This window comes from Aethalodelphis obliquidens, unplaced genomic scaffold (assembly GCF_003676395.1).
Source record: "Aethalodelphis obliquidens isolate GAN/ISIS:26980383/991018 unplaced genomic scaffold, ASM367639v1 scaffold2, whole genome shotgun sequence".
Classification (NCBI taxonomy): Eukaryota; Metazoa; Chordata; class Mammalia; order Artiodactyla; family Delphinidae; genus Aethalodelphis; species Aethalodelphis obliquidens.
The window spans coordinates 34,891,241-34,918,269 of NW_020837946.1; the positions used below are offsets into that span (position 1 = coordinate 34,891,241).

General features: G+C 41.7%; 1 protein-coding gene across 4 annotated transcripts in view; it reads right to left on the reverse strand.

The window, feature by feature from the left end:
• The window catches only part of SPATS2L (spermatogenesis associated serine rich 2 like), a 168,842-nt gene that overhangs the window by 139,701 nt on the left and 2,112 nt on the right, over positions 1–27,029 (reverse strand). For all 4 annotated transcript variants that reach the window (XM_027124749.1, XM_027124744.1, XM_027124736.1 and 1 more), the window contains exon 2: positions 6,009–6,057. The gene's annotated coding sequence lies outside the window, so the exon portion shown is untranslated. The remainder of the gene's footprint in view (positions 1–6,008; positions 6,058–27,029) is intronic.

Here is a 27,029-nt window from a genome sequence, read left to right on the forward strand (position 1 = left end):
TCAAACCCCTTAAAGAGAGTTGAGTCATTAGCAACTATAGAAACATTAATACCAGTGGTAGGCAGAAGCTCACAGGGATGCCTCATTTCCTGAGATGGCCCAGACATGCAGGGCTAGAGCTCCCAGGAACCTTGTCTATCCTATGTGACCTTTCCCCCTCACCTGAGGCTGACTGGTCAAAAGGCGGTCATCGACCTAAGTTGGATAAATTAGGTTCCCTCTTCTTGGAGCCTCAGACTTTGAACTATGAACCCCAGCACGTAGACGTCATCAGCACTCCATCACACTGACAGCAATGCCTTAGAGAAGAGACCACAAAGCCCTATGTCGAGTCTGCAAGGCCTTCCCTGGTGGTGGCCCTTCATGCAGTTTGAAGGTTCTACCATCCCTTCAATGCGATAGATGCCCCAGGATCCTGCCAATAAAACAATTCAAAAATAATTCTGTTTTGGTTTAAGCTAGCCAGTCAGTTTCTGTAGCTTCCAATCAAAAGAGCCCTGTAGGTTAAGGACGTTAGTACTTTAATAAGAAGCTACGTTTTGTTAAAGGTGAAGTAGAAGGGACAGGACCATAATTCCTTCTGTTTGTAGGAAACTCCATTTTACAGGTGCTCTCACATGTGATCACTGTCAGGGCCAGGGAAGGGTTGCTACTATCCCCTCAGGAGAGAGAAAAGGCAAGGACAGCTCAGAGGGGGTACTGCCTCTGTGCTGTGGCCTGATTGCTGGCAAGTGGCAGAACTAGGCTTAGAACCAGGTCTCCTGAATGCTGGTCAAGCACCCTTCCCACTACACCTCGGTGTGTATGTATATATGTAACCATAAAGGAATCTTACAGGGAATATAAGCAAAACAGAAAAACAGAGCTATTCTGAGTATATACATCTTTTCATTTTTTCCTACCCAACTCCAAACCAAGGGCTTGGGGAAAGTCTTAATAAAGTAAAAAATATAAACTATTGCCTTATGATGATATTTGTCAATAAAAACATTAAGACCAAGAAGTGCCTCTTTTTGACACGGATAGTAAGTTTACCTTCTCCTACACATTTTAACTATTAGCAGGGAGTAGCCTTTGAACTACAGGGCAGTGGTGTCCAAGGTATTTTCATCTTACATGTTTGAACAAAAAAAGGTTTGGCTGTTTGTTTACGATTCATATATATGTATTATTGTACTAACTATATATAATCGTTTGTTACGATTCATATACATGTATTATTGTATATACATTATAAAACATAAAAAAAAAGAATAGAATGACAGAATTGATGTACTATTTTGCTAACCATGATGTCTCAAGTCAAATACACCCAGGACGAGATTCAGGACTAATTAACCACAGTGGATATAAATCTGTACGTCTTCCAGATAATTTAGAATTTTGGTGGCCAGCTTCTTGCAAGATCGGATTAGATGAACACTGTCATTACCTCATAACAGGGCCGACAGAGTTCATGTTAAACTTTGACATTTTCTTGTTGCTTGCAATATTAAAATTATCTTCAATTTATGGGAATTCTTTGTAGAATCTTTTTAAGACTCTGTGAGGGTTTGTTAAAACTAAAACACAGAATTTGTAAATACAGTTGACCAGGCATGATATATTCTGCAAAATAACCAAAGCAGATGAGCCAGAGGGGAAGCCACTGTGAAGAGGAGGCCTCACCTCCCTCCCTCCAGGTGATCCTCGACCATTTGACACGTGGACCCAGGAATGATGCTAGTGTCAATATAGTCACCATCTGTTATCATAATGCTTCATGATAATAAAATGAATGTAAATGAAAATTCTAATCACTGTCTTTCTCAACCAAATGAATCTTCTCAAGAGCTCCCTGTGGGTACATATCCTATTTTGGAGGCCACTTTGCCAGGCAGTGAGGCAGTAGTTTACTTCTAGAGTCACTTATAATCACAGGAATCTCTTGACCTAAAACTATGCAGGACAAGGATAAACCAGCCTGGGTTGGAAAGAGTTTATTTTGCCTTTTTAAAAACTTTTAAAATTATGAACTCTAAGCCACAACCAGAAAAGCACATGAAACATTAATGTTTGATGTATATACTGTGTATTACCCATGCAACTGCCAGCCCCTGTCAAAAACCAGAACATTGTCAGCACTTGCAGGAGCCCTGCAACTCCTCTCTCTCCCCCAGCATGCCTTTCAGAGGGAACCACTATCCTGATTCTTTCAGTAATAAATTCCTGGCCACTTATGTCTGTAACCCTTAGCAACAGAGTTTAGTTTTGTCTGTTTTCATACTTTACATAAATGAAATAAAATTGCTATGTATACTTAGTATCTTCTTTCTTTTAACATTACGTCTTAAGATGTATCCCTCTTCTTGTGTGTAGCACTAATTTATTCTTTTTTCATTGCTGCATAATATTCCGCTATATAGTTATAGGCATCATAATTCCTTATGATTCCACCACCATTTAGTCATCCATTCTACTATTGATGGATATTCTGTGTTTCTAATTTGAGATGAATACAAATAATGCTGCTAAGAACAATTTACACATCTCTGGATGTACGCAAGTGTACATTTCTCTAGAATACACAGACAAGTGCACACCTGTGCATGCATGAGAGTGGAATTGCTGGATGGGACCTTAGTTTCTAAAACAAAACAAAACAAAAACCTAAGAAAGGTAATTCCAGTGAATCACTTAGAAATCAATTTTAATATAAACTAACTCTTATGTAGCCATGAGGAAAGTTCATTAAATTACTAGATTTATCTTTCCCTAGACTTTCACTCCTGCACACTGACTAAATTTGAACCAAGACATTAAATGCATTTAACTCTGTTAAAAAATAGTTTGAAATTTTCCAATAATTTACTGAAGCCAATACCCCCAAATCTCCTTTCCCCACCACATATATATTTTTTACATACTGTAATTGCATTTTTCCTTTTAATGAGGGCCAATATTGTGTCTACTGAGAGAACAAAATGTTCATTCAAATTTTAAAGCAAGTTTGCACCAAAAGGTTTCAAGTTAGCACTCATATTGATCAAGCATGGAAAGTCAAAAATGTTAATCCTGAGCTAAACTGAGGAGTACAAATACAAACAATAGAGATTAATTCCAACCTCAGAGTCTCCAACGTTTCATGACCATCATGAGTGATCTCCAAATGGACTACAGAAATGGGACATACTTGGATGACAACATTGTGGCACCAGCAAATCTGCTCCTCCGTCTCCCACTGTCTTATTGACAAAAAACATAATAACTAGCATCTATGATAATGCCAGGCACTGACTGCCTATTAGTTCTTACATGCAATGCCTTTTTTATTCTGTTTTTTTGTGTGTGTGGTACGTGGGCCTCTCACTGTTGCGGCCTCTCCCGTTGCGGAGCACAGTCTCCGGGCGTGCAGGCTCAGGGGCCATGGCTCACGGGCCCAGCCGCTCCGTGGCATGTGGGATCTTCCCGGACCGGGGCACGAACCCATGTGCCCTGCATCGGCAGGTGGACTCTCAACCACTGCGCCACCACGGAAGCCCGCAATGCCTTTTTAATCCTTAAAACAACCCTATGAGCTATGTACTATTATCCTTCCCATTTTATAAAAGGAAACTGAAGCCCAGAGAGGGAAAGTAACTTGACCCAGGTCCCATGGCTGTAAGTAGTTGAGTTGGGAATCAAACCGGTTCCTGGTGCCTCAGTTCACACTCTACTGCCTGGCAACGTGTTAGTTTTGTTGTTGTCATTGTTGTTATAATTTTGATTACCAAGAAGAATAGAGAACTAGAATTAAGACCAGGGCAAATGTGTGAACCAAAGGGGGAAAAAAAATCTATGTACGTTTGTTTTTATTGGAAATTTTTGTGGAAATGATTGTAACCAAGCAACTCTAATTCTGGGAGAACTAATTAAGAAATGAATTAAGGGATTCGATGGATACCCAAATTAGTCATTAGAGCTTGAAGATCTGGAGTTCTGGTCTAAATCCAGCTTTGGCACTTGCATCCCAAATAAACATGGCCAGATAAGTACCACAGCTCACAATTAAAATGCATTTAGATGGCTTATGCGTCCGCATGGGAGAGGTCGCTTCCTAATTGAATTCGGACACCTCTTCAGTTACTGTGGGTTTCATTTGCCATCTCCCTGTTCTTTTGTGACTGCCGGCAATAGGATTATGCTGAGGGAGAAATCATTTCAATCAGTGATGTCTGCAGAATGAGCGTAAAAAGATAAAAGTAAAGACTTTGAACTATAATTAGAAAATTCCTTAAGTGTGCTCATGTGACATGGGTTTGAGACTACGACCGACTGGCAAGATGAGTTACAGAATGGACGTCCAATGTCACTGTTCGGGGATGAGCAGCCAGTAAAACCGGTGTTCCAGCGTGAGACAACCGTAATCTTTCGCAGGCCAAAACGTTCCTGCTTTCTACTTCTAATATAATGAGTGACAGACAGCTGGAGGCATCTCATTCTCCTGACAAAAATATGATCAGAATTGTTTTCAGTTGGTACGTCTTTCCATCAAGCTGTTTGTTGCCTTCCATCAGAATAATCAGAGCTTCTGATTATCTGGTACGTTCCAAGAAAACAGGAATTGATTGTGCCCTTGCTTGTCTGATGGGGAGAAGGCTGCCAGAATTTACATAGTAACTCTTCAGTTGCCTAATGGAAAGAAAAACTAAGCTCTGTGTGTGTGTGTGTGTGTGTGTGTGTGTGTGTGTGAAAGAAAAACTAAGGGGTGTGTGTGTGTGTGTGAGAGAGAGAGAGACAGAGACAGAGACAGAGAGGAAGAATCAACCAGTAGTTTCCATAATAATTCTCTTTGAACAACAATAAAGAAAATGTTTTCGTGGTGATTCAGATTTCAGATATGAGGAAGTAAAGTATTCTATTCCATTCATGGAAAACAACCAACGTTAATGGCTCGTTTCAAAAAGTTACAGTCATCTTACTACTGAAGTTTCAGGGTTATGTAAAAAGAATCAAGTTTAAACATTCATGGAAACATCCAGGTACAATAAGACCTCATTATTTTGGACTAATTCAATTTGGAATTTACAATCATTTGACAGGATCTAGACCAGAGGTGATCTTTTCACAGTGAAAAATGGCTTGCTAAGCAAATTACTTTAAACAAGCAAGACTGCTGGGGGGGAAAAAAATAAAAATAAAAATATTTTTGTAAAGTATGAGGAACGAAAAATAACAACATGCTTTCCCTCCAACAAATACTTGTGATGAACCCAGTCAAATACCAATAACTGATAACAATAATAATTACCATTTAACTGAAGGTCAATCTTATATAGTCCACTTTACATACATGAGCTAGAAATATCCCAACAACTCTGCAAGATGGGTATAATCATCTCCATATTAAAGAGAAGGAAACTGAGGCTCAGAGAGGCAGGTGACATGCAGAGACCGTACAGTTACTAGGCAGCAGAAGCAAGATTCAAAGCCAGGTTGTCTGGCTCAAAAGTCTGTGTCCTTCCACTCCCCACTCAACGCTGAGTGAGCACTGACGACTGCAAGCCAGACTTCCAGATTCACTGGACCAAGTTCTTCGACAACAGCAAAAATGGTCATCACTTCAAGGAGGGAAAGCCAAGTAGTCTGGCCCCAGAGCCCACCACTCTTAACCATAATTCCTTTCTACAACACAACGATCTCTATAAATAAAGACTTTTCTCCCCTGGTACTTTGAGGTATTTCGCATGCATGAAACTACAGAAATCCATAGAAACATCGATGTAGGTGGTGTAGGTGGAGAGGGCACAGGTGGGTGGGGGAGGACCGCTTCCAGTCCTCTGCTCCTTGCCTCCAACCCCCATCCCCCACCCCATCATGAGCGACTTGTCTCTTCGGTCTGTACACCTAGACAGGAGCACTGTGGTGCTAAAATCCTGAAAGGCTGACAGACTGTGACAAGAGCTGTGGGAGTCAGCTGCAGGTGCAGGGGCAGCCAGCCATGTGGGCAGCAGGAGGATACAGAGAAGGGAGGGATCAGCTCTGCTTACCTGGGAATCCACGGAGATATTCCTGACAGTGGTCAGAGTCTGCAGTGCTCTAGGAGAAAAAGAAATTTGGGAAGTCAGATCTCACATTTCAAAGCCACACCACTCATCTCCCTCACACCCACACCCAAGCACAGGCTCTGGAGTCAGGCAGACAAGGAATTGGGTCTTACCTGTGACTTAAAGCCTCAGTTTACTCAACTGTAAAATGGGGGACAATATCAATAATAGTAGCTTCCTCACAGCGATGTTGGGAAGACTGGATAGTATATAATTTGTGCAATGAATTTGGCACACATAGTGGTGATATTTTAATAACAACAGCTAACATTTATTACTTTCTTACAAGGTGCTTGGCGTTGTTCTAGGGCCTCAATGGGTTAACTCTTCGTACTCTGAGGTAGGCACTATTACCACTGGCATTTTGCAGATACAGAAAATGAGGCACCAAAAGGTGAAAGCACCTGTCTCATAAAAATATACAAGGGGCTTCCCTGGTGGCGCAGTGGTTGAGAATCTGCCTGCTAATGCAGGGGACACGGGTTCGAGCCCTGGTCTGGGAGGATCCCACATGCCGCGGAGCAACTAGGCCCGTGAGCCACAACTACTGAGCCTGCGCATCTGGAGCCTGTGCTCCGCAATAAGAGAGGCCGCGATAGTGAGAGGCCCGCGCACGGCGATGAAGAGCGGCCCCCGCTTGCTACAACTAGAGAAAGCCCTCGCACAGAAACGAAGACCCAACACAGCAAAAGTAAATAAATTAATTAATAAACTCCTACCCCCAATATCTAAAAAATATACATATATATATATATATATACATATATATATATACAAGGCAAGTGATGGAGCTGGGATTCTGTGACCATCTGACCACAGGGCCTAGACTTTAAACCACAGGGATATCCTGCCTAATTTACCACAAATAAATGTTAGTTACTGTTATTATCATTATTGTTTCTGTAATGATCTCCTTTCCAAAACATAGCCTGTAATATCCACACAAGCCCAGGGAACTCACCATTCAGCTAGTAACCACTTAGGCACAGAGACAGGTGCTGGGCTCCTAAGTCAACCAGGCAATCACTCACTAAGTCAACAATCTCTTCAAGCGTTCCCTGAGAACCCCTCTGCATCCGTTGCTCTGTTAAGCACCGCGTGGGGCTTCAAATGCTCTGGTCACTGATCCTGCAAAGTCAGCTCAACCTCCATGAAACAACCGGGGAACGAGGACAGGAGGGAGCACTGGGAAGGACGGGACAGGACCGGACCTCAGGATGCTGGACGCTGTGCCTGGCTTGGCGCCATCTCTCTAGGTGACCTTTTCCAAGTCAGCTGACCTCTCCGGTTTTCATCTTTAAGTGAGAGGCCTGACCTAGAGGCCCTTAAGCCCTGAGATTCGAATCCACCATTCTATTCTGACTCTCTTGTAATCAGACTCCCTTTCCTCCGAACAGTCCATTTCTGCGAGAATATATTGTAACCCTTCGTTTCTCTAACACACTGACTGAGCACAATGCCAGGCACTGTGAATAGCACCCAGGATTAAAACACAAGACAAAGCCTACACTTTGTAATGAGCTCTGAGAGCACGATGAAGTCTCACCACGGGAAATCTCGGCAATCGGAAGACCAGGGAAGAGGGCAGCCCTTAGGACACCTGCGCGTGCCCGGTGGGCCCCCATCGGGGCTCTGGGTGTGGCCCCGAAGGACTCTGCACCAATCTTAGGACCCAGGGTCCCGGTGTCCCAGGTGCCCAGCAATCTGGGAAGGGGGTGGCATGCTAACCTTATGGGGCAGGTAAGAATGTCTGTGAAAAAGAAGGCACAAGCCAGACAACCAGGGAGATGCTTGAGCTGAGGGTTAGGTTTGTTTTCTGAAAGTAATAGTGTTGTGTGCAACAAACCAAAGAGATGAGAACTCAGCCGGCACTTAATTACTTGACTTTCTTCACTTTGATAAAGTATTCCAATGGCCATTTTGATAGCGATCTTTTATGTATGTGTGTGTGAGTGCGCACGCGTGCCTGCTTCTTTGCGAAACACTTCGACAAAAGATGCTACCGACTGTATTTAAAGATCAGTTCATCGCGCTTAAGATATATTTGCTTTTACAGAAACTCCTTGGAGGGAAATAATTCAGTGAGTATAACACTTCCATTAAAAAGAAATTGATTTTAAAATGTGCTTTTCCAACTCTGACAAAAACAATTCTTTGATTTTCTTTATGTACCACAAAAGGCAAACACTGTTGTGTGGACAATGTAACAAATAACATGAGTTGTCAAATGAGACATTAAACATCTATTGATTTAATTTTTAATAAAGACTTTTAAACATAACCCAAAATGTCCATCAATCTTTGACATGGGAGGAAGTAGCATTTTGGTAAATTCCATCTCCTACCACAATTGAAGTCGCAGAAGATGTTTATGGTTCTTAGAGAGGGCAATGACGGTATTCTTTACAGGACGGTCAAATATTTGCAGCATATAACATTAGAAGGCACAAAAAGGTAGAACATAAAAATGTATTATTTTGACAGGTATTTAGGTAATGGATACACCCTCTTTGCTATGTCTCTACCGAAGTACCCAGTGCATGGGAGTCTACAGAGAATTTAGTTCCTAAATTGGCTCCAAAAATGCTTTAAGCAATGGCAACATTGTTAGAGAACATGAATAAACTTCAAGGATGATGGCTCTGAGGAACAATACCCTCTTCGATATATAAATTATAGCTTTCTTAAGCCTAGAAAGAAAAATAAAATAAAATTTTAGTAGTGATCATCCCCGGGGTGAAGAATTTGAGTGATTTTTTTCTTCTTTATAATTTTGTCTGCTTTCCAAACTTCCTATAATGAGCACGTGTAACTTTAACAATGTGAAAAAAAAAATCTTTTTACACTCTCAAGATTCCTGATGTGAAAAGTGAAAAGGCTTTGGAACCAGACAAACTTGGGTTCAAATCCCTGCTTATACCCTTTCTAGCTTGGTGCCTTCAGTTAAGTTACTCAGCAGCCGAAGTTGAACATGAAATGGAAATAATAATATGTGCTTAAAGCATCATTTTGACTGTTAGAGGTGAGATATTGTAAATGCTTAGCACAGAGTAGGAGCCCAAGAAATGACAGTCACTCTTCCATTTATAGTACACAGGCAAGAGAAGTTAGGCTCTTCTAATAACAGTAAATAAATTTGTTGGTGTTTATAAATTGATGCTTCAGGCCGTTTGTTTATGGAAACACTGAGTTTTTACTACATAATTTTCAGAAAATTTCTAACAATTAAAAGTTCAGAAAAAGAGTAAGTAAGAGGCTTCCACCTCACTCTCCCTTTCATCACATTGATTAGATTCCTACAGTCTGAGACTTGGGCTTACTGGTATTTGCCACTTTGCGGCTGTGTTCAGAAATCCTCTGGTTGGGATGGGAGTTGGGAGAATGGGTTACAGTGAACACTTTAGAGAAAAGAGAAAGAAACCACAGCTACCACAATCAAGATCTTTTCCATATTGTCATTCCTTATGATGAAAGTGAGCAAAATAAACTATGGGATTGCTTAAATGAAGGGCGAGGGACTAGATCAGAGATTCTCTGGCTTTTCTTTTTTTTTAATGGTAGTTATGTTGATATTTTCATCCTATTCATGTGAAAGTAGTTCAGTCAAGTAGGTTTATGACAAAATACATGTACCTAACAGAATACGGTTGGGCAGAATATGTTGCCCTTGGTTATATGTTGCTGTACCTGACTACAGCAAGAAATATTGATTTAACTGGCTTTAGTATCAAGTCAAGTATTTGTTGACACATGGAAATGAAAAATATCAAGGAAAAGCTTGATATATAGGTCAAATCCCATTTCAACTCACTCCAAGGGACGGTCCAAAGTCTTCTGCTGCCCTAAAATTGTGTTCTAAATGATGCTTGTCCCAATCATAGATAACAGGACTTCTCACTACAAGGGGATTTGCTACATAAATGAATACTGGTATAGATTTTTAGGCAGTACAATTTATTGTAGAAAGTACAGCTCAAAAAAAAAAAACAATCATGACATACTTAACCTCTCCCTCTCTCTCAACCCTGGAGGCATGTTTTGCTTTCTACCTGAGGTGTGAACTGTTCTCTCCTTTTCAACGTTTAGTTGCTTTTTGTTCCTCTCACTTTGCCTAGTACAGAGCAGACGCTCAAAACATAGCTGATGAAGAAATGAGCTGAATGAAATGCGGTACCAAAGCAAATAAGGGAAATTCAGAATAGTTTCCTGCATAGAAGGAGAAACAAAATTTAGAAATTGATTCAAGATGAGTATAGCAAGCAGGGTTAGCATTCCCAGCTAGCGGGCTCAAGGAGTCCGGGGCTCCGTGGGCCCTCTGTTGGCTCCCTACTGCTAAGTGTTCATGGGGGTCTGTATAAAACATCCAGCACCTGGTTGACCCACACCCTGCCGATCTCCGAGGAATGCCACGGAGACATTTCAGTCATTAAGTACCTGAAGCACCTTCATAAGGGTCCTACAGTGAGCCCAGGCTGGGGTGGCCAATGAACAAATCCTGTCCTTTTAAAGGACAGAGAGAAAGGGCCACCACGACCACCTGGGAGGCAAGGAAGGGAAGGCAGGTTAGCCGGCAGCAGCCCCAGGGGAAAGGGAATGAGCGCAGCCCCTGGAGTGGGATTGACTCTCTGGCAGCCTGACTCAAAGGCAGTTTCTGAGCCCTTGCCTACGTTACCAGGGGCTGGGGGGAAACCACAGGAGACTTCAGGAAAGTATGCGTGATGTCCAGTGTCAAAATTCCTAACTTCTTCTCTTTCATTCTCCCCTCTGGCAAAATGATTGCTTTAATAATCAAAGAGTTTCCTATCATTGTTTATAATGCAACCCTGTTGGAATATGCTTTTCTATCTGATAGTCTTTTATTGTGAGCCTTTTTTTAGTTGAAAGCTAAAATAATGCATCAAATATACAAGTTTTGCTTCTATCTTGGAACAACATAATAGACCTAAATGGCTATTTTTATAAAGGTCTGTTCTGTGTTCAAAGGAACCACCTACTGATGCCAAGGGCTTCCTTCCCTCATCGAGGGATGTGCCACGGGAGTGAGTAGTTAAGCTCTGAGAGATGCCAAGCTCGCTGGGCACTGGGGGCTTCCTGGGCAGAGAAAGGGCCTGTCCCTTTATTATTGGATAGAGTATAAGCAAAGAGTTAGGAGGGTCTGGAGAGGTTAGCCCCAGGAATGGTGTATTTTTACATATATTTTACAAATATTACATATATTACATATAATATATTACATATATTATATTTACATATATTTTACAAATATTACAAATATATATTTTACAAATATTCCCATTATTCATTTGAAAATATTTTAAATGGTAAATCGGCTTCTCCTTGGGAGGCACGACCTGTGGCCATTAATTAATAACTTGGGAGCTAACCATGAAAGCACTTTTGAGTTCACCCACTGGTTTGCTCAATGCATTTAATCCTCCCTATGACCTTTGTGCAGGAGTCATTATCTCTGCGTGAGAGCAGAGGGAGCTGAGGCTCAGAGACAGTAAAGCACTTTGCCTAGTGTTAGACAGCTAAGGAGCGCGCGCTGCATGGAGTCACATCTCGGATCCCATCCACAGATTCACACCCACCGTCTTGTGCACAGCTCTACCTACTCACTAGCTGTGCAGCAAGCCCAAACTGAACTCGCTGGGCCCTTCCCACCTGCAAACCACGATGGGGCACAGATTCTCCACAGGCCAAGCTGGTGGGCGCGCTGTGTCGATACAAACCTTCTTAGTCATTGGGCTACGACGGACACTGTTCCTCCCTTGTAAGAACTAAAATGACCGAAGGAACGCTGGGACACTTCTGAGGCAAATGTGTAAGCTCAAGGGCTATGAAAATTCAAGAACTCAAAAACCAAAGATAACTTTCTTGACTAGACAAGAGTTGGGTATGAGCTCTGCAACAAAGTAGCTCTTGGATATGAAATATTACTACTAGGGGCTTTTTTTCTTTCATTTTTACTAAGAACTGAAACCTACAAAATGACAAACCAGGATTACCCTATTAAAAGACAACTTCAATTGCTCCTTTGTTCTAAGAAACTGTGTGTTGGGTACTGACTGGCAATACCTTATACCTTGATTTTCATATTAATTATGCGTTTTTCCTTCAAAAATTGACTGCCACACTACACGCTGTGAGTCAGATTTGAGAGCTGCCAAGATAAATGTTCCGAATGGCTGACTTTTTAAAGACAACCTGTCAGTTCACCAAATAATTCTTTGGGGGTTTGTCCCAGTAAATGTTATGTCTCCCCTATACCTATACTTATACCTACAGCAATTGTTACAGCTCTTTCCTGATGTAGCATCTTACAACTAAGGCTAAAGATTTTTCCTTTTAACCCCTAATATACAAGTAATGAAACTTATAACCCCTTTTGACAGCATCAATTTACTTTGGCTGTTACTGTTTAATTCCTATACTGATTTGTGTGAAATACTCTGATTCCTAGCGAGATAAGTAATTCTGGCCTAGTCCATCCAACTAAAACAAAGATGACTTTTGTGCTTTTGACTAAATAAATGTTTTCTTCCCTGAGGTTTGCTTTCATCAAATCATCATACCAATGTTTGATTTCCTTTAGTTAGCACCTTATTTTAATGAGGCTTGATTCCAAAACATATAAGAACATACGCACACAAGAGGTACTATATTGAGTAAGCCCAGAGTTCCAGCCAAGTGTCCTATCTTTTATGTGGCACCAAGTGACATTTTGTGAAAAGCACAATGGTAACTATTCATGCCGCCAGCCTTAAAAAGATAGGCATGAACTGCCTGCCAGAATGGAACGCTTAAGCTTTGAAATCAGACAGCTGGCTTCAAATACCATCTCTACCACCACTATCTCTGTGACCTTGGGCAAACTACTTGTCTCCCCTCAGAGCTTTTTCATCCAAAAATAGGGGTAACAGATGTACCTCAACGGGGTCGTGGAAGAGTTCAATGAGAATTTTGAGATTAAAAAACCAAGCATATAACCTGGCATATTAAGGAGATACTAAAGAATTGATCATTTTTTTCTGCCTCTCTGTAAAATGCCATTAGTAATTCATTTTGTTGTCTATGCACACAAAAAATGTAAAGGATATTAACTGTGCTGCTCTTTATGACAGCAAAGAACTGGAAATGGTCTAAGCATAGGGAAATGATTACATTAAGGTACATTCACATATTGAAATGTATGCAGTCATTCCAAATATTTCTCAAATAACATTTTTTGACAAGAGAAATTACTACCCTAGAATTTAAGTGAGGAAAACAGACAAGAAAACCTGTATAATAACAATAATAGCTCACATTTACTGAGCATTTACTATGAGGCATGCACCATGCTATGTACTTTACATTCATTATTTTATTAATTCTTACAATAAACCTACTAGAAACATGCTATTATTATCCCTATTTTATAGAAGTAGAAATTGAAGTTTTGATAGTTTAAGCAATTTACAGTCACTACATGAGTAGCATAGCCAGGACTGAAATCTCCAAGTGTCTGATTCCAAAGCACTTTTAACTACTATGTCACACTGATTGCTCAGTACAAACTGCCTAGGTCCACCATGAAGCTAGTTTAAACACACACACACACACGTATGCACATACTCACAACTACACATACATCCATGTCTGGAAGGAAAACACACCAGATACTAACAATGACAATCTCTGGGTGGTGAAATTTTAGCTGACTTTTAATTCTCTTTTATCCATTTCAGTATTTTTTTCCAAATTCAACGAGTGTGCAATTATTTTTACAGTCAGCAAAAACGTTTTTCAAAAAAAAACTTGTGAGAGTATTTTGGAAAATCTAAAGCACTACCAAAGAGTAGTATTTTTAAGAAGCAAGAGTTTATTCCTTGACTTATTATAGATTTAAGTTCCTCATGCTACTATTCTTTCAAATTATTTTTTCTTTCCATCCAGTCCAAGGTAAAAAGCGTGTAAAAGACTATTTTGTACACAAGTAAAACAAAACATAGTACACAAACACCATATGTATAAGTGACAGACATTTGATATTAATATAAAAGTCAAAGAGTTTGTGTGAGAAGGAAAAAAACCCCTCTTTGAATAATACAGGATTTTCCATTTAGAGAAAACACATCCATTAGTGACATGATGCCATCAGTGCATCCTCTGTCATGGTCACAGTTAGTGAAACTGTCATGGATCCATTTACATAGACTCCAGCATGCTATTTGGACATGATTCAGCCTGATTACTGTCTGTCCCAGGAGATGTGAGTATAATGATGTGCTGGAGTGACACCTAAGGAGTGATTTCCTGTCCCACCACCAATTAGTTTCCAAAGCAATGATTCCATAAAGAGAACTGAATGATATACAAAAAAGCAATTCCTTTGAACCAAACAAGTTCACGTGAATTGAAATTATAGGTGAAGTATGAATTTACTTTACAAAATTATTTTTTAATAAATTAAAAATATTTACATATGTTTTTTAGTAAACTTTTCTAAGGAAAAATGAATGCAATCTAAAAGTTACTCCAATTCATCTCGTTTCATTTTGTAATATAGTTCTATGATTGGCAATAAGTGGATCAATAACGATAGTGCCACTAAGGCATCTGACTAAGTCTTTCCTAACTGTATCCTCTTAGAGAGCTTGGGGGCAAGAAAGTAAACACGAGTGCGAGATGATCAAACTAGTTCAAACAAAGAAACAAAAAACAGCTAACACAATTCATGTATGGATGTCAAGAAGTTTCTTGCAGAAAGATACAGGGCTCTCTCTGTCTTGGTCCACATTTTATCAATGACAGAGGAAGTACCTTTCTCAAAAAGTGTAATTGACAAATAAGTGAAAAATGTACCACTGAGAGATTGAACTTTTAGAAATTAGTATTCAAAAATGTCTTGATGGAGAGGAAAAATGATCTGCCGAGATGGGACAAAATGTAACAAGAATAAAGGTAAAGTCCTCTACGTGTGTTCCCAAGGTTAACTGCACAGATACAGACTACGGGAGAGCTGGCTTTGTAGGGGCTATCTAGAAAGAGACTGGGAAGTTTTACTTGACTTTGAATATAAACTAACAACGTGCTGCCCCTCATTTAAAATGGAGGCCAACACAGGATCTGACCAGATCAGCAAAAGAAGGTGCCTTGGACGGGGAGTTAGCTGCAGCCGTGTGTCCTCCGCCACTCAGAGAACTCAGGAGCAGGGTGTTGAGTTCAAGATGCCTCGCTTTTAAAATGGCACAGGCAGAGTGATGGGCGACCAGAGTGTTAACAGGATGGCGAATCTCAGCCAAAACACTGGAACCACGTAAGCCTGAAAAGAGAAGACTTCGAACAGGAGATACAATAGCGATGGTCAAATATTTGAAGACCTACCACACTCAGGTGCATGACTATTCTGTGGCACTCCAAAGGGCGATAGGAGATGAACAGGGAAGCTACAGGGAGGCAGATTTCAGTAACTGATGTGCGTGATAATGAGTATTGGTCCAACCACAAATGAGACAAGGTCCAAATCTAAAGGGGCTCAGGATCTAGGAGCACTGCAGGCTACCGTGGGCAGCAGTCCTCAGTGTCACAAAACTGTGACCACCTCATTCTTGGCAGGATTCGAACGGCAGCTGGCTGACTGGGATACTGTGGAAGGGATTCCTTCTTCTGGGGGAACCGTTAGGCCACAGCATCCACTATCTCTTTCCAGTGCCCACCTTCTATGCTTCTAATCTCACATCAGTAAAATTCACGAAGATACTCAGTGCATTTATGTAAGCAATAGCTAAATATGCCTCGCCTTAATAAATGAGAAATAACTATAAACTTAAAGACAATCCAGGAGATTCAGAAGGTGAAATCCTACCAAAGTTTGGAAATGATAAATTAATGTTGTCATGACAACCTTAGATGATATCACCCATTGCAACTGCAACAGTTCTTGCTCTGGGGCTACCAGAACAATAAATGAGTTTATATATTCAGTGCCACAAACCAGCACTAAATACTATTTTTAATGCTTTTATTTTTAATTTTAGAGGTAGTAGGTTTATACTCTCTCCTTGAGTATTCTCAGGTTGAATATGACACTATACTGAGGCTGTGGTATTGCAGTGGGGCGATCAAGATTACATCAAGAGCCCAGGAAGTCACTGGCAGCCCCCTGCATGTACTGAATCCAGTCCACCATTCAGACTTCACAGGAGAAATGAATGAGAAAGGACAAAGACCTTCCAGATCAGGACATTAGCAGTCACAGTAGCCAGCATAACATCTTCCACTTTCCCCTTTAAAAATTATAGGGCTGCCCATGTTCCTGTAATAAAAACAGGTCGATCATAAGTGGCAGTATGTCAGATCAGACTATCTTACTGCCGCTTATGGGTTTTCTCGGTTATATATTAGCAAACACTACAATATAGGAAAGTGAGCCCTCACTGAGAACACTGCCTCCAATCAAAACCATTCTCTCCTGAGTATACTAAAGCTTTTTCCCCCTTCTTGTAAGCAACAAAGGCTACAATAAAAGAACTTCCCAAACACCCACAGTTAAGGAAAGAATGGCTCCTACAAAGTAAGTGTGAAATCTGTCCCTGGTATCTAATTTGTATATGAATCTTCCTTTTCAGGGTATTTTAGTGGCTTCCTTTATCTATAATTTATCAGCAAAGAATAGAAATAAAAATTTATTTTGATGGCAGTGCACCTGACTATTCAGAGACTCGAAAACTTGCTTTGTTTATTCTTATATTACCCTGGCAGAGGATGTAAACATGCCTTTTTTTCCCATGGCTTCACGTTGTATTCTTAATCCCAGACGAATATTTTCACAAATGCAAACCATCAGGCAGGACAGGCCTTAAGCAGAATGTGAAGGCAACATCCTTCTTGTCCTTTTTCACCCAGGGATGGCTGGATTCTGACCCTCCTGGCCCAGGTTTCTTACCTCCTTCTTATCAGTCTCAGGGAAGGGTCTATAAAATCATTCAGTCTAGGGAGCACACGTCTGACCAGTTTAAGTTACCGCTTTCATAGCGTTGCATTTTAGGCCCTGGTGCTGGGCATCTTATACCTTGTTTTATTTAGTCGTAAAAAATCATAACAAAGCAAGTAGGTATTATTAATTTCACTCCATAAATGAGAAAACTGAGGTTCAGGAAGATTAAATAACTGGCTCAAGTTCATTACAGCCAGCCAATTACATGCGTCAAAACCAGGCTTCTCAACCATCAAATCAAATCTGTTTTCCTTCTCTTCTAAACCATACTGGTCTTAGGAAAGAGAATAGAGTTTTTATCACGCAGGCTTTTGCATATTAGAGAGCAGGAAAGAGAAGGTGTTGATATTTGAAAAGCCCTTTTGAGCAGAATGAATTCTGAAATCACACCATAAAGGCAGCCACTTTTCTTGCCCACACTTAAGACCAGCCTTCTCACAGGGAACAAAGAAGTGGATGTACCATAATTTAGGAAAATCAGCCCTATACTTGCCTTCCCCTTCCCCTCCCAAGTTGCACATGTGGTACAAATGGGACCCAGAGACCAGTGGGGCAGCCAAACAGTGTCTGGTGTCAGGGGTCTGGAATCAGGAAAGAGCCAGTATCAGGCAAGCCCTTCAATTCCACAAATACCTATTAAACTAGCTGAGTTTCCTGCCCATTGCTGGCCGGTGTTATAGAAGCTTGAAAGGGAGCAGCAGGCACTCACTCTAGGGCTTGTATCTCAGAGGCAAGACTACTGGCTTAAGAAGGCTTGGAGATATGTGATGGGATCCTTACCCAAGGCAATTTGAGATTCCTACACAAGACCTCAAATCAGGACTTGGAAATGTGAGAGAGAACCTGGGGCACAAAGTGAAAATGTGGTACCCAAGAATGAGACAGTTCTGGCTTCCCAGGTAAGGCCAGACAGACTGTATGGTTAACCCAATGGAGAGTCACTTGGGTACAGGTGGAAAGGAGTTGTAGCTCCTGCCAAGTGCCCAAACTGGTCCCAGATCCTGCAACTGGGGGAGCAATCACCACACCAGGGTGGTCACCACTTTCTCAGGCCAGTCTCTGTACAGGTATGACTTTCAAACTTTTATTTTTAGCCTAAGAACCTTTCCTCCTACCAGAATCTTATACTAATGTCTAACGTGTAAAAGCAAATCAAAGCAACTGCCCAGGGGCATTCTTCTCAGAACCAAAGGGCTCAACAGAACACAGCACACAAACCACCAGGAGAGAGGCGCTGAGTCCCACTGCCTATCAGACTCACCCGCACCTGATTCCTGAATTTTTCCCATGATAGTCATGGTTTCTTCCCCTCACCTCCAGGTTTCTCCCTCATGCTCCATCCTGGTAAGCTCTGGTTTCCCATCACTGGTTGGCTTTTCCACTTGAAAACAAAGCTCTGCAGATCTCTAAGGACATATTATCTTCTGTGTCCTTGTGACAAGGTCCTTGGGACCCTGAGAAAGGTCTGTATACCTTCCTCAAGGCTTCTGGGCCAAATGATCCACAGACTGCTGCCCTCGGTATCTTAAGGCATAACTGAGGAGTACTAGTTGTTGGGCACGTCATTTTGTTTGATGCACAATGGCTTTATCATGTACATATTATTGAGGCTCAAGACAGTGGAGGACCTGGGACTTCTCCCACTGGGAAAGGGTCCATGGCAGGATGGGGGAATCTCAGAGACCTAGGTGTGGCTCTCGGTGTTTTGTCTGTACCTCACAAGCAAGAGGCTTCCCGGGACTCCACTTGCCCTGCCCTAGCTCCTCCTGTCTACCTCAAATCCTCCCTCTAGCACACAGTATCCCCGTTTCCCTCTCCTGATGGTGACTGGGTGGGCCTGGCGAGACAGATGTGCCAGACTCGTGATTTTAGCCCCGTGCACACTGTGTGAAGGACTCCTGGCTGTAGTTTTCACAAACTGTCTCTCTGATTCTGAATCTTATCTAAAGCACTTTAATATCTGTGGACTTAAGAAACTGAGCAACTGCTGCTTCTCTATACCTGTAGGGCTGACTTAATCATTCCAAAAGCTCCTGGGCTTGGCTCATAACAGGATGCATCTCCTGGGAACAAGGAGATGTTCTATAACGATGCTGTCCAATATGACTATTATGCGAGCCACACAGGTAGTTTAAAATTTCCTAGTAGCCATGTTAAAAAAAAATAACATAAAGAGAAACATGAAGTTAATTGCAATAATATATTTTATTTAACCCATTATATCCAAAATGTTATTGTTTCAACATGTAGTCAATAAAATTTGTTCATGAGCTATTTGACATTCCTTTTTGCGTACCAAGTCTGAACCCGTGGTGTATTTCACACTCATAGCACATCTCAGTTTGGACTGGGTGCATTTCAAGTGCTCGGTAGCCACAGGCAGCTAGTGGCCACGGTACTGGACAGCATAGTTCTTCAATCTCTTGTCTGTTCCCATCCCTCCTCTCGTTCCTCTCCTGTAACAACTCATTTCCTTTAGTAGGGATGCTGTGGGGAGGGGTAGTCAGTGAGGACCTGGATCATTAGAGAAGACTTTGATACACACCCGAAGGGAGAGCCCAGATCACAAAGGAGCTTTTGTGCCAGGCTAGGGATCTTAGATTTTATCCTGGAGAAACAGTGACTCTGCTGAAGGATTTTAAGCAGCAGAGAGTCCATGATCAAATTTGCCTTTTAGAAAGGCGGCAGTGTGGGGAAGGGATTGGAAGCAGGCCAGGCAGAAGGCAGGGAGACCAGTTACAAGGCTACTGCAGTAACCCTCAAGAGAGTGATGAGGGCCCGAACCTAGGCAGTCGTGGTGGTAATGGCCTAGAGACGTGAGCACAGATTCAAGGGTTTGAGAAGACAGTTTTTACACAGCTTAGTCATCAGTGAAAAGTACGGGTTGAGGAAGAGTGAGGATCCTAGAACAGCTCCCGGATTTTAAACTTGGTCAAGTGGGTTTCATTAATTGAGGTAGAGAACACAGAAGGAATATGCTGGCTGCAGAAGTAAGAGTTCTGAACTCCCTGAGTTTAAGACACCTGGAGCAGATGTCAGAAGAGTTCGGAGTTGCAGATTTAGGAATCGATGGCATATAGGTGGTAGCAGAAGGAAAGAGTAGGTGAGCAGAGGGTTGAAGGGGGAACCCTAGAGGGTACCGAGGTCTGAGAGGAGGAGAGGAACCAGCAGAGAAGTCTAATACAGAGCAGTTGGGCAACAGGAAAGACATCAGGAAAGGAATGACTCAGAAAACAGGTGGGCAAGGTTTCAAGGAGTAGTGATCAGTAACACCAGAGACTCCTGCACAATGAAGCTGGCGGTCTGCAGGACAGAGGTGGCCATTATGAGAGGACAGGGCTGTAGAGGGTTGGGGAGGTGTGGGTGTTGTGTGAGGACCTGTTCCTCAAGGAGCTGCCTTCTAAGCCCAGGAGGGAGATGCAACGTGACCAGACCAACAGGGAAGGGGCCGCAGGGATTTTGTTTTTGACTTCTCTTGTTATTAAAGAACGGAAAGGCTTATGAATCCTTATGTGACGAGAGAGAAGGCTGGTTGAGACCCTGAAGGAAAGCGAGATAATGGAGCAAGATCCCTGTCCAGACAGGTGAGCCTCTGACTGGAGGAAAGTAAAAGGTAGAAAAGGAATGAGGCAGAAGGGCCTGCCATCTATAAGGAAGATACAACGTGACCATTGCAAAACGACTTTTCTTTATTTAGAAATATATGTGAAATATAATTACAGGTGAAGGTTTTTTTTCTTTAATAGTACTACACATCATGTATAAAATCAGATAAAAGTCACTAGTTTTCTGGAGCTCCAGATGTGTGGCCTTGGTGTATTACCAAATCTTTCACATCCCTTTGGACTTGGCCTCCACATCACCTCAGGGGACGTTCATCACTGGGAAGGGCCACAGCGTGGTATATAGCTGGTGGCCTCTCTGATTGGTCGGTGTCTGTGCCGAACTGATAGGTAAATATTTCCCGTATCACCACGAATTACCTTAAAGGGTGGTGTAAGAAAAAAGCCACTGATCAACTCTGCAGATTGATCCAGCTATGTAACTTCCTAGAGCCCCCTCCTTAAAAGGATACATAATCTCTACCTTGCAAGATAGCTGTTAGGTTTAAATGAGATGATCACTAAGTGGTGGCCATCAGGATGATGACGATGATTGTATTCACTTTGTTCTGAATTTCTAGGAATTGCGTGCTGCTGTTAATGAATTAGTTTTTGGCAACAATTAGCATCTTGATCCTCCAAGGAGAATTAAAGACTCAATCCTAGTGTTAGGAAGGGCCCCTAAAATTCCTAACGGCCATCTGACGTTTGCATCCTTTCTTCATCCAGTACATATTCAGTCGCTGCCTTCAAACTGCCTGGGCTGACACCTGCTCTACAATGTACTCACTACTCAACCTTCCTAGGCTTCAGTATTGCCTGTCAGTAAAATGGCGGGGCGGGGGGGGGGGGGCAGTAGCACTGTTTTGAGGAAGAACAGAGATGATGCGTGTATTGAGACATTGCCTGGTATATGGTATAGCTCATGCTTAAATACATTTAATCATGGGGTCTTACCACCTCATGAACTAGCACAGTCCATAACAGGACCACCATCTTCCTTATACGGACCCCAAATCTGTCTCCCTGAAACTCACACCCATCGGTCCTAGTTTTACAGTCCATGGAGTAGTTATACAGAATCAGAATCTGGGAACTATAACAGTATGTTTACTCATTTACTGAGCTCTGCTAGGATCACTGGGCAGGGTCCCACAGATGGCTGGCTACTTGGGACCACAATCAGTGCTGACCTCTTCCTATTTACATTACTATGAAAGTGTCCATCTTCAGTGGTGTTTCCATACCGCAGGAGACCTCTTCAAGCATTCTAAGCCAGTTGGATGCTACCCAGAAACGCACCAGTTATACGGCTTACAAGACTTATTTTGAGCTTTATGTCATGGTCAGTTCAGCACTTGGCACCAAAGTACCTATTTCAGGTCTCCGTATCTCCTTCAAGTTTCATTACGGAACACTGCAGACCACCAGTACCCAGGAGAGTCCTAGTGGCATTTCAGCTTTTGAAGCAGTGGTAGTATATTAGAGGACTGATGTTAGAGTCAAAACACCCTGGAATGCCTGGCCTGTGTTCCTCCCAACCCTGCTGCCCTTCCCTCATCTCTATATTCCCAATAATAGCTATTGAAATCTGACCCAAAGCCTTTCAATAATCAGCTCAAATAACTGTCACTCTAGGAAGGTCCCCACCGCCCTCCAATCTGAAGGAAATTTTCCCTTCTGAGCTCTCTTAGACCTTTGTTTCTGAGATACATGTGTTATTTCTCCTGCTGGACTATAAACTCCTTCCCGGCAGAAACAGTGCCTTGTACAAAGTGAGTCTTATTAAAAGTTGAAGGAACTGCATTTTGTCCTGAATACTATATGATGGGTGTGGCAATTTTTCCCTACCTCACTTTTCATCCCTAGATGGATCCCCAGATGCTTTATTTTTTTAATGTACAAGAAGCTTTTAAATGAAAAAGTTGGGTGGCTCTGCAATACAGTCTTGGATTTTGGAGCCGATTAGCTGAACGTTTATAAAACTGATAACTCTAATTGTTTTATGTATAAAATACTGGCATAAGGCCTCAATCCTTTCATTTTTGCTAACTAATGGGACTCATCACTCCACCTTAAAATAATGACAGCCTCCTTAATTCTAACTCCCATTGCCAGCCTCCATCAGTACCTCAACTCTGGAAAATGCCGAGGCCTCAGAATCCTCACAGCTGATGAATGGAGAGGCTGATTAGAACCACTGAAGAAATGGGGAAAAAACTCCTTGACAGATGCCTCCTTCAAACGCTTGTCCCTTTTATCCAATGTCAACATTAATTTCTCTGTTAACAAATATTTATTGAGGTCATGACTAGGTGTCAAGCTGCAAGCTAGGCTCTGAGGACATGCTGATGAGCAGTACACAGGCAATATCAAAGCCCATCTTTAAAAAAAAAAATTCACCTTTCTAGTTTATTGATTCTATAGGTCTACTTATCAAGGGCTTGCTATGCCCAAAGCTTGTAGATGGTTCAAAGATAGCATACAAGGTACATCAGTGCCCTCCAGGGACTTGCAATCTCATTGGGAAAGCAAGAATTGTGAACACAATAGTATAAGAGAGTATCTACTGGTCTAAAGAATGATGTGGACAAAAGGGCAGAAGAGGAAGAATCCAATGAGAGTAACATGATTAGGGCGATCAGACTTAACCTGGAGATTGTGCTTAGGTCAGAGGAAAAAGGAAAAGACATTCTAAAAGGGAGAGCATGAACAAAAGGGTACAAAGTCATCTTAGAAGGACAGTGAGATCCAATTAGTAGGAATAGAAGGTTCATGTTAGAAAAGTAGAAAATAAGGTTGGTAAGTAAAATTTGGGCAAGAGTGAGGTATATCCAAACCAGGTTGAGGGGCTTCCCCGGTGGCACAGTGGTTAAGAATCTGCCTGCCAATGCAGGGGACACGGGTTTGAGCCCTGGCCCAGGAAGATCCCACATGCCGCAGAGCAACTAAGCCCGTGCACCACAACTACTGAGCCTGTGCTCTAGAGGCCGCGAGCCACAACTACTGAGCTCACGTGCCACAACTACTGAAGCCTGCGTGCCTAGAGCCCGTGCTCTGCAACAAGAGAAGCCACGACAATGAGAAGCCTGCACGCCGCAGTGAAGAGTAGCCCCCGCTCACTGCAACTAGAGAAAGCCCACACGCAGCAAAGAAGACCCAACACAACCAAAAATAAATAAATTAATTTAAAAAAATAATAAAACCAGGTTGAGACCTTGGACCAAAGGTGGGGGGAGGGGAGGGGGAGGGGAGGGGGAGGGGGGGGGAGGGGGAGGGGGGGGGAGGGGGGAGGGGAGGGGGAGGGGCATAAAAAGAATTTGAACTAGTGGAAAGAGCACTAGCTTTGGAATCAGACAAATCTGACTTCAACTCAGACTTCCTGTCAGGCAATCCTTGGATAAGAATTCTAAGGAGAAGAGGCTTTAGGAAGGTTGATATGATGAAGTGCGAAGCATGGGGAGAACTCAATTACAGAGAGACGGTATGTAGCAGATTACAATCATCCTAGAATGGGGATGGCCGAGGGCCTGGGCTATCGGGGTGTGGGGAGTGAGGAATGCCAAGGAAATGTGGGAGCTGGCTCGGAAAAACTCTTACAAAGGAAGAGATAACAGGACTTGGGGCCCGATTTTACTACTGGAATGAACGAGAAAGAGAAGAGTCAGGGGTGGTTCCTAGGTCTCCAGTCTGGGTGATGAAGAGAACGCTAACAGTATGAAGAAAAGAAAGGTCTTTACAGTGTGAAAGGAAGAGGTTTAGCAGAGGATATAAAAAGTTGATAGGCATGCAGCCGTTGGCCTAACAACAGGACATCAACCATGAAAACTATTAAACAGGTGCATAAATGAGAATAGAGTTTGTGTCAGGACTAGAGAGAAAGATTTGTATGTATAAGGGTAAATAACACCATCACATTTAAGAATATTTTTATTAGAAAATAAGAACTCTAGCTGTTAAACAAAAATAATGGGAAGGATATAAATAGTAGAGAGAAATGCATCCTCACAGACTATTTTTCTTAGCTATGGTACTTAGGGGATCCTATCCATTATCACAACACTGAACGAATAAACTTCTATAGAAATTCAACATATGGCCTATTTACATAACAAGCATCACAACTCCAAATTAGCCATTTTGATGTGTCCAGGAAATAACACCTTCATAGCAGACTACTTCAAAAAAATGGAAGAAAAAAGAAAGGTTTGTTTTTCTTCTAGAATTATGTGTACCGGGTTTTTAACTGTTTGTATCGTGAAAATCACATTTCAATTGTGTGATTACACTCTAAGACAGAACAGTGATGGAATGAATTGATTGGCTGAATTATGCACGATCATTCAGAGATCAATAAACAGACTCCATCACTTAAATCTGCCCATATTATGTATCTGCCCTCATGTCCTATGTCATGCTTGTGAAAGCAACTGTTCTGTGTACAAAAACTATAACAGCCATCTGATTCAATTATCACAGTCAAATAACAGTAAAGGGTCTACAGAAGATGCCTGGGAAAGAAGCACAAGGGAGCAGTGAGTAAGCAGTATCTGTCTAATCCAAAACCCACTCCACTCTAATCAGATGGCGAGACAGGTGGTAGCAGCTTAGATCTTACCGTGAGCAACCTCAACTTCTTCCATTTATCAAACTGTAACCAAAAGTTCTTGTCCTGCCTCATGAGACACTGATTAAAGCTGTGTAAAGGTAAACAGGATGAAGACCACCTAGGTGCCTTCAACACAAAAGCCATAAATGAATGTTCACTGATGACAACAGCACAACTCTATGATCAGAGGCTGAGAAACTGATAAAACTTAGAACCAAAAATGAAACGTTTCTAAAGCTTAACTTCTGATGGAAAGTATTTCCATTTGCACGGCAAAGCAGGTCTTTGAGACGCTTCCTATTGGCAGCGCATCAAAGACTGAAATGGTGTGGCCTAAGCATTTTCTTTTCCTGATCATTACAGCGGTTGGCCAAGCAGCCTCACAAGCCCACAGACACCTATCCCCACAAAGGCCACTTGAAAATCAGTGCAAGCACAGAAACAGTCAATTGAAGGCTTTCATTATGGGGCTCCCTAAAACAAAACGAATACAAAAGGAGTCTTGATCATTTTGCCTAAGTACTTTAAACTAAGTTGATTCCTAGAAAAACTATTTAATATTTTCAGAGGCAAGGATTAAAGAAAGAAAGAAAATTTCCAATTAATATACTCCTTCCCCAGATGTTGAGGTTTTTTTACTATCCTCTGAAATATTCCCTGCATTCAAGTGATTGTATTTTTATGCAAATTATCCTTTGGAGCTAGTCGTGTGTGTGTGTGTGTGTGTGTGTGTGTGTGTGTGTTTAAAGCCACACAAAGAATCGGACATATTTTTTGTTCTGCTGCCCCATAAAATAGGTTTTAACAAAGCTTGAGTTTAATCCAAAACTCTAATTAGAGACTGCAGCAGTATTTGCCTTGTCCAAATAGAAAATCATTCCCAAAGTTGATTTTTCCCCACTTAGAGCTCCAACAAATATTTTCATACACAGATTTTTTAAAAAACACTATAATTAAAAAAAAAAAACCACTACAATTACTTGATAAAAACTGCCCCCACCCATACAACACACTGCTTTCTGGTTGATACAATTTGATAAGGCCAATCAAATACTTTATCCAGAAGGCAACTGTAGACTTCACTTTCAGAGTATCTTTCAAAGTCACTGTACTTGTTACTTGAATATTCTTTTCTTTCTTTTCCAGAATGAAGCAATTTCTGACTTCCTGTCCCTTCTTTTCCCTGCCATATTGCACATCTGCTTTATCTCTAGAAAACAAAATCAATCATAATGGCAATGAATCGTTCCTTGAAGACAAACTAAACCGGTCATAAAGGTTACACGACCTTACTCTTTTAAATACTGGCATAAAGCTTCTTCCTCTGCATAGGTTCTAAAATTTCAGAGTCGTTTTTTTTTCTTACTTGCAAGACGATTGGTAAAAGTTTTCAATATAATATTTCTTTAAATGTAAATAAGTGAAAAATATTACACATAATATTTTATGTAAAGAAAGAGACTGTTTGAAGTTCAAGGTTTTTCACTAGCTCTCAACCTACAGATTCTGTAATACACTCAAAGGAAAATGCTGCACAGAAAGAATCTTTACATGTCAGGTCTCCAAAACCTTGGCATCTGCTAAAACCTGGACTGCTGGGAATTGAAGGCTCAGGAAGTTCACAAACACACACACCAAACCCCCAAGAGGTGGAAACCTCCAGTTGAGAAGATGGGAGGTTTCAGTCGCATCCCCGTCCAGGTAAAGTCTCAGCCCTTCACCTCCTACGTCTGCAGTAAGTATTAACCGCCGAACAGAGTGGGAGAGAGCGG